Source organism: Macaca mulatta, chromosome 8 (assembly GCF_049350105.2).
Source record: "Macaca mulatta isolate MMU2019108-1 chromosome 8, T2T-MMU8v2.0, whole genome shotgun sequence".
Classification (NCBI taxonomy): Eukaryota; Metazoa; Chordata; class Mammalia; order Primates; family Cercopithecidae; genus Macaca; species Macaca mulatta.
The window spans coordinates 44148897-44157105 of NC_133413.1; the positions used below are offsets into that span (position 1 = coordinate 44148897).

The 8209-nt window shown below is 41.9% G+C and overlaps 1 pseudogene; it reads right to left on the bottom strand.

The window, feature by feature from the left end:
* Positions 1–7285: 7285 nt before the first annotated feature.
* On the bottom strand, positions 7286–7887 carry LOC703907 (pre-mRNA-splicing regulator WTAP pseudogene; annotated as a pseudogene).
* Positions 7888–8209: the final 322 nt, after the last annotated feature.

An 8209-nucleotide genomic window follows, 5' to 3' on the forward strand; every position in this document is an offset into this window, starting at 1 on the left:
TGAAGTTAAAAGTCTTCAGTTGATTTAGGCAGCAGGACATAGAAAGAAGAGCAGAAATTCATTAGCATATGGCTTTAAGCCAAGCCACGTTAGATAAGAATCAGTGCCAGGCTGTGGTGGCTCATGCCTGTAATCTCAGCACTTTGGAGGCCAAGGCGAGGGGCGGGGGGTGGGGTGGATCTCGAGGTCAGGAGACCATCCTGGCCAACACAGTGAAACCCCATCTCTACTAAAAATAAAACAAATTAGCCGGGCGTGATGGCGAGCTACTTGGGAGGCTGAGGCAGGAGAATCGCTTGAATCTGGGAGGCGGAGGTTGCAGTGAGCCAAGATTGTGCCACTGTACTCCAGCCCAGGTGACAGTGGGAAACTCCATCTAAAAAAAAAAAAAACAAAAAAAGAATCAGTGCCAGGCTCACTCTGTCCTCAAGTTGAAAAGATGACTCACCTGGGCGCAGTGGCTCACGCCTGTAATCCCAACCCTTTGGGAGGCTGAGGTGGGCAGATCACCTGAGGTCAGGAGTTCAAGATGAGCCTGAGCAACATGGAGAAACCCCGCCTCTACTAAAAAGATATGAAATTAGCTGGGCGTGGTTATGTATGCATGCCTGTAATCTCAGCTACTTGGGAGGCTGAGGCAGGAAAATCACTTGAACCCTGGAGGCAGAAGTTGCGGTGAGCCGAGGTTGCACCATTGCACTCCAGCCTAGGCAACAAGAGTGAAACTCCATCTCAAAAAAAAAAAAAAGAAAAGAAAAGATGGTTCAATAGCAACAGGGATCTTGGAAATTATAACCTTCAATATGTTGACAGTTTGAATGTGCTAAACATGTTGCCCTGTACATCTGCTGTGTAACTATGGTCCTAGAACCTCTTTTCATTGTCCTGCTTGTATTTCCTTTGCCCTTCTTCTGTCTAGAATCTTCTTTTTACTGATATATGTCCTGGTTCTTGACTAAGTTTTGTTTGTTGGTTTGTTTGTTTGAGAGCATCTTGAATCAAGAGTAGATGGGAGGCAAATTTGGGGGAGAGATTTTTGAAAATCTGAAAATGTTTGTAATCTATCTATATCTCTCTCTATATGTGTGTGTATGTGCGTGTGTGTATATATATATATATATATATTTTTTTTTTTTTTTTTTTTTGAGACAGGGTCTTGCTCTGTCATCCAGGCTGTAATGCAGTGGCACAATCACAGCTCACTGCAGCCTCGACCTACCAGGCTCAAGCAATCTTTCTGCCTCTGGTTCCTGAATAGCTGAGACTACAGGCATGCACTGCCATGCCCAGCTAATTTTTAAGATTATTTTTTGTAGCAACAGGGTCTTACCATGTTGCCCAGGCTGTTCTTGAACTCCTGGGCTCAAGCAATCCTCCTGCCTCAGCCTCCCAAAGTGCTGGGATTATAAAGCATGAGCTACCACACCCAGCTCTAATCTATCTTCATACATGAATGATAACTGAGCTGGGTATAAAAATAAAATTATATATGAAAATTTTTTTTTTTTTTGAGACAGAGTGTTGCTCTGTTGCCCAGGTTGGAGTGTAGTGACGCGATCTTGGCTCAATGCAGCCTCCGCCTCCTGGGATTTAAGTGATTCTCCTGCCTCAGCCCCCTGAGTAGCTGGAACTATGGGCATGTGCCACCACACCCAGCTAACTTTTGTATTTTTAATAGAGATGGAGTTTTGCCATGTTGGCCAGTCTGAAATCAGGAGTTTTCCTGATTTCAGGTGATGCACCTGCCTTGGCCTCCCAAAGTGCTGGGATTACAGGTGTGAGCCACCACACCTGGCCTGAAAATAATTTTCCTTAGTCTCTGTAGTCCTTTTGCTTCTAGAGTTTCTAAGGAGAAATCCAAAACCATTCAGATTCCACTCTGTCTCTAGAGGCTTGTAGAGTTTTCTCTGTTCCAAATGTTCTGAAAATTCACAGTGATGTATCTTGGTGTAAGTCTTTTAATCTATTGTGTCAGACACTCAATGGGGCTTTCAATCTGACAATTTTGTTATTCGTCCTGATAAGTTTTCTTTAATTATTTCATTGCTGATATCTGCTTCTCATTTTCCCTTTTTCTGGATCTCCTATTGTTTGGGTTTTGGATCCACCAGATAGATAATCTTATTTTATCCCCTTTTCTCTTTTTTTTTTTTTTTTTTTTTTTTTTTTGAGGTGGAGTCTCGCTCTGTCACCCAGGCCGGAGTGCAGTGACCGGATCTCGGCTCACTGCAAGCTCCGCCTCCTGGGTTCACGCCATTCTCCTGCCTCAGCCTCCTGAGTAGCTGGGACTACAGGCGCCTGCCACCACGCCTGGCTATTTTTTTTTTTTTTATATTTTTTTAGTAGAGACGGGGTTTCACCGTGTTAGCCACGATGGTCTCGATTTCCTGACCTCGTGATCCGCCCCTCTCGGCCTCCCAAAGTGCTGGGATTACAGGCTTGAGCCACCGCGCCTGGCCCCTTTTCTCTTTAATTTTCTATCTCTTTGTCTTTTTTCTCTACTTTTGGGGTACTCCTAAAAATTTATTTTTCTAATTTTTTATGGATTTCTTCATTTTTACTAACATTTAAAAAATTTCTAAGAGCTATTTTCTATTCTCTGAACGTTCCTTTTAATAGAAGAGGATCTTCTTGTTTCATGAATGTAACGCCTTATCTCTCAGAGAATATTCATGATAGTTTCCGCCCCCCAGTTTTCCCCTTGCATAATCTCTAATTCTCTAAGTGGGGCTTTTTCTGTTTGCTTTGGTATCTATCTTGCCTTGCTGCTGTCTGTTTATGCTTAAGTGTGGAGTACTAAAGAGGTGATTGGAAGATCTGACCATGTGGGTGAGGCATAGAATGCTATAGGAGTCATTTTCAGTGGGCTGTTGGGGAGAGAATCCCCCAGTTAAGTAACATTAAGTCCTTCCTCTTGAGCTGCTCAAACTCCATAGAGAGGGATATTATTCTGTAAGGTAAGGATCTGGCCATAGGGCTTTTGATAGCCAACGGGTAGAGGCAGAAAGGATGTGGTGGTCTCTGCATTCAGCATTCAGTATGCATATTGTCTCTCTTTAAAAAAAAAAAAAAAAAAAAAAAACCCTTTTTATTTTAAAGTACCTTCAAATTTAGATAAAAGTTGCAAGAAAAGTCCTGAGAATGCCCATATATTCTTTATCCCAGATTTACCAATTTTTAGCATTTTGCTACATTTAATATTTTGCCCCCAACACACACACACAAATTAATATTTATTTTTTCTGAACCATTTGGGAGTAGAGATTGCTACATAATGTCCATTAACCTCTTCATACTTCAATGTATATTTCCTGAGAACAAATATATTCTCACAAACTGTTTCTTAATCTTCTGGCTTTTGAATATGTTACCTATACCCTCAAATGTGGGTGGCATCCGCCAATCCAGAGACTTTCTGTTTTATCTTCTCTAGAGGATAAACCTAATTTATTGATCATATGTTGATGAGAAACTGTTGCCCAGTGGTGTACAACTGGGGAGGAAGATCTAGATATTTCACTTTCACATACAGCTTTATCCAGTCCTCCTTATTTTAAACATTCCCTTAATCCCAAATTCCAGAGGTACCTAGTGCTGACAATTTTCCTTTTTTTCAAGATTCTTCAGTGTAATTTTAACTACTTGTGAGCTTCCTTTACTACAGTCTTGAGAATCCAGCTCCCTGAAGTCTTCAAAGTCGGAACCACATGAACATCTGCTTTCTAGTTGTCAAAGTTTTTGCCTCCATTCCTATTCTCTTCACTATTGTTACATCTTTTTAAAAAGTATTGTTTTGGCCAGGAATGCTGACTCATGCCTGTCATCCCAGCATTCTGAGAGGCCAAGGTGGGAGGATCACTTGAAGCCAAGAGTTTAAGACCAGCCTGGGCAACATAATGAGACCCCATTTCTACAAAAAAATTAAAAATAAATAGCCAGGTATGGTGATGCACACCTGTAGTCCCACTACTTGGCAGACTGAGGGAGGAGGATTGCTCGAGCCCAGGAGTTCAAGGCTGCAGTGAGTTATGATTGCGCCGCAGTACCCTAGCCTCAGCAACAAAGTGAGACCTTGTCTCAAAAAACAACAGAAAAAAGCATATTCTTATTCTTGTTTTAGTAAAAGTTCAGAAGGGAACAAAATGGGATGCATGTGCTTAATCTACTGTATTAATCCCTTGTCTTGGTCTAACTGTATTTCTACCACTTTACCAAGTTCTTAGCAACTACCCACTCTCCCAGTCACGTAGGATAGAGGCTGAGCCTCTCTATGAGAAACAGAAGGGTCCGGAAAGAGGGCTTCTTCTGTCCTTTGGCATGTTAGAAAAGGAGTCAGGCCAAGACGGTGATCCTGGCAGAAGGCGTTAATTACTATATTTTCTTTTTTTCTTTTTTTTTTTTTTGAGATGGACTCTTGCTCTGTCACCCAGGCTGGAGTACAGTGACAAGATCTCAGCTCACTGCATCCTCCACCTCCCAGGTTCAAGTGATTCTCCTACCTCAGCCTCCCGAGTAGCTGGGATTACAGGCGCGTGCCACCACGCCCAGCTAATTTTTGTATTTTTAGTAGAGACGGGGTTTCACCATGTTGCCAGGATGGTCTTGATCTCTTGACCTCATGATCCGCCCACCTTGGCTTCCCGAAGTGCTGGGATTACAGGCGTGAGCCACCACACCTGGCCAATTACTGTGTTTTCTTGATACTATGATGCACTTTGGGAGGATTTGTAAATTCATTGTGGTGGTCTTTTTTTCATTTTCTTCTTTTTTCTTTCTTTCCCCCCTCTCTCCCTCCTTTCCTTCTTTTTTTCTCAGAAAGCTGAACGTGTTAAATAAATGATGTATCTTAAAATTGTTAGATTCTTTAAATCTGATTTCCAATATCAGTAACTTCCCTCAAAGAATGTTATGTCACAACAAAATGACGGGGTGAATCCTATTCCCTACTTTAAAGAGAGAGAGAAAAATAAAAGAATGTTTAAGTATATAGCCAATGGTCCACAAGGCTAGCAACTGATCCATGATTAAAATAGCTCAAGGTCATAAAAGTAGTCAGGTATAAAAGCCCAGAAAAACATGATTATCAGCCATACACATTGACAAATCATCCTCATCCATGACTCTAGAAAGTTTATTATTATTATTATCATTATTATTATTATTTGAGACAGAGTCTTGGTCTGTCACCCAGGCTGGAGTACAGTGGCGCCATCTCGGCTCACTGCAACCTCCGCCTCCCGGGTTCAAGCAATTCTGCTGCCTCAGCCTCCTGAGTAGCTGGGATTACAGGCGCCTACCACCATGCCCAGCTAATTTTTGTATTTTTAGTAGAGACGGGGTTTCACCATCTTGGCCAGGCTGGTCTCGAACTCCTGACCTCATGATCCAGCTGCCTTGGCCTCCCAAAGTACTGGGATTACAGGCGTGAGCCACTGCACCCGGCCTAGAAAATTTTTTGAAAGGCAGACCCAAGCATGCACTTTTAAATTTAATGTAATTTAACTTGCAGGAAAAATCCTAGAAATGCAGAGAATTTAACAAACATCTATTGAACCTCCATCCAGAATTAGTATTTATTTTTTAAATTCAATAGGCAGATTTTAACAAGATATCCTTAATAGGGAAAATTCATCAAAAACATAACATTGAGTGAAATAAGTAAGTCGCAGGAAAAAAAAAAAAAACCATTACAACAAGATCCATTTATACAAAGTTCAAAACAGGCAGAGTTGAACAGTGTATTGTTTAGGGAAATACATGTTGGGGATCAAGACCAGGAAGAGAAGCAAAGGAATGGTTATCACAAAAGTCAGGAGCGGAGGGGGAAGGAAGGGATGATTTGGGGCAGAGAGAGGGGGATACTACTCTATTTCGTAGCCTGATGGATGGAACATGGGTGTTTATATTATTGTTATCCCCAAAAATGAACATATATATTTTTAAATACTCATGTGTTTGTTACATTTTATAGTTTAAAAAAAATCACTTGAATAAATCTAAAATCCTACACCATAGTCCAAAAAAAGCCAAACCAGAATAGCCTTATCCACCAGATATGGGGTCGTAAAGAGGTGAATCAGGTGATGGAGGCTCCATTTGGAGAAGATTTTCTCTGTGCGGTCTGATTTTCTCTGTGCAGTCAGCTAGGGTCAAGGCCAGAAACCATGCAGAGCCCACGGAACTGCCCTTTTCTTGGAAGTAAGGCAAACAAGGAGAGTTGGGGGAACTTAGCCCATACAATGTGAGAAGCCCTCTTTGATCTTCAGGTACCTGCATCTTTCACTGTGCCACATGAGATCATAACGACAGAAATCATACCTATTGGGCCAGGTGTGGTGGCTCAGGCCTGTAATCCCAGCTACTCTGGAGGCTGAGGCAGGAGAATCGCTTAAACCCGGGAGGTGGAGGTTTCGGTCAGCCCAGATGGAGCCACTGCACTCCAGCCTGGGTGACAGAGTAAGACTCCATCTCAAAAGGAAAAAAAAAAAAAAGACTTAATACCTATTAACCCCTTGTCATATTTGTTGTAAAAATTTTTTGTGTGTGTTTGTTTATTTCAAGGCACATTTAATTTAATATCAAGAGTGCAATACAAAAGGGCCAAATACAATGAAGGAACACATTCCCCCATTAACACCAACGACAATGCTCTTTTAAACATGTGCCTGTTGAATGGAATGGGGATTTCATAAAATTCACTAAAAAAATAATGCAGTGAGTCTCATCACAGCTAATATCCTTATACAATCTAGTTGTGACATGAATGTTTATAATGCTTCAAACAGTTTCAACCTGAAGTTTCATACCACACCTTCATGTTTGTACAGTCCTCAGTAAGATAATCTACAGTTTTTGCAACCATTCAAAGAACAAACCATTGAATAAAATCACATTGATTAAGGCTCAAGCAAGTAATATAGAGCCCCAAACTAAATGGTTAAATATATGCGCTCCTTATACTGACATCTATTATTTGATTCTCTCGTGACTATTAAAAGTTGGTTCTCAGCAAATAAACCCTTTAAGGGCAAAATTCACCTCATTTGAGTTTTGACCGAGAAGTTCAACAGCAATAATGAAGTCCAGTCTTATTGGCAAAACTGATACACAGTGTCTCTAAGTCACTATGCTCAAGGTTAAGAGCGATGCATATTCCATTTTTACATTTGACTGGAATTTTACATGTTCAATTCATGATTTAAAATCTCTAGGTTTTCATTCCTTCAAACAGTCTGAAGACACAGTGTGCCACAGACTTAAGACTTCTGTTTCTCCCTCTATATTCTTCAAACAGAAGCATTTCTCAAGTGTCTACATGTTCTAGAAGGGGAATTTTTCAGAGGTGGCCACTTCTTCGGAATAGTCTGACGCCATCAGGCCTCTATCAGGCGTAAAATTCCAGGCACTCAGTTCATTTTGGGCTTGTTCCAGTTTATCTTTAGTCTATTCCAGTTCACCTTTCATTTTTAGGAAAACCAAGTTTGATCGCTGGGTCTACCATTGTTGATCTCAGCTGGGCAAGGCTCAGCTGCTGGACTTGCTTGAGGTACTGGATTTGAGTAGTACACTCTTGCATCTGTTGTTCCTTGGTTGTTAGTCGCATTACCAGGATGTTTTCCCCGCGTGCAGACCCTGCTGTTGTTGCTTTAGTTTTTCTTCAGACTCTGTTAGGCTAGTTACATCATTAGAGTTAAGCTCTGTGTACTTGCCCTCCAAAGCTTGTACATATGCTTCATATTGTTTCCATCTTAGAATTAACTCATCTCTTGCCATAACTTTGAAGTCTGTTTCACTCAGTCGAACTTTCTTGGGAAGAGGTTCTTCTTGAATCATTGGTCATCTTGAATCAGAAGAGTCGCCTTTCAGGCGTGGTCGCAGTCACTCGCCCGCCGCAGGGTCCCGCCAAGAGAGGAAAGGTGAAGGGAGGGAGGCCGCCGGCTTAGCCCGATCGGGGCCTGGAGGAGCACTGGAGCAGCTGCTCCCGAGTAACACGCCCCGTCCTTTCCCAGGAGCCTGGCGCGAGCTCCGCGGGCGCGGGAGCTCAGCAAGCACGGTAAGGGAAGCGCTGTGTGTTTGTTTGTTTGTTTGTTTGTTTTTTTGTTTTAAATAAAAGAGGAAACTCTTTAAAGTTGGACTCAGGCTTTTTGAGGCCTTCCCCTGTCACTTAGGCTGGACTACAGTGGTGTGATCATAGCTAGCTGCAGCTCAC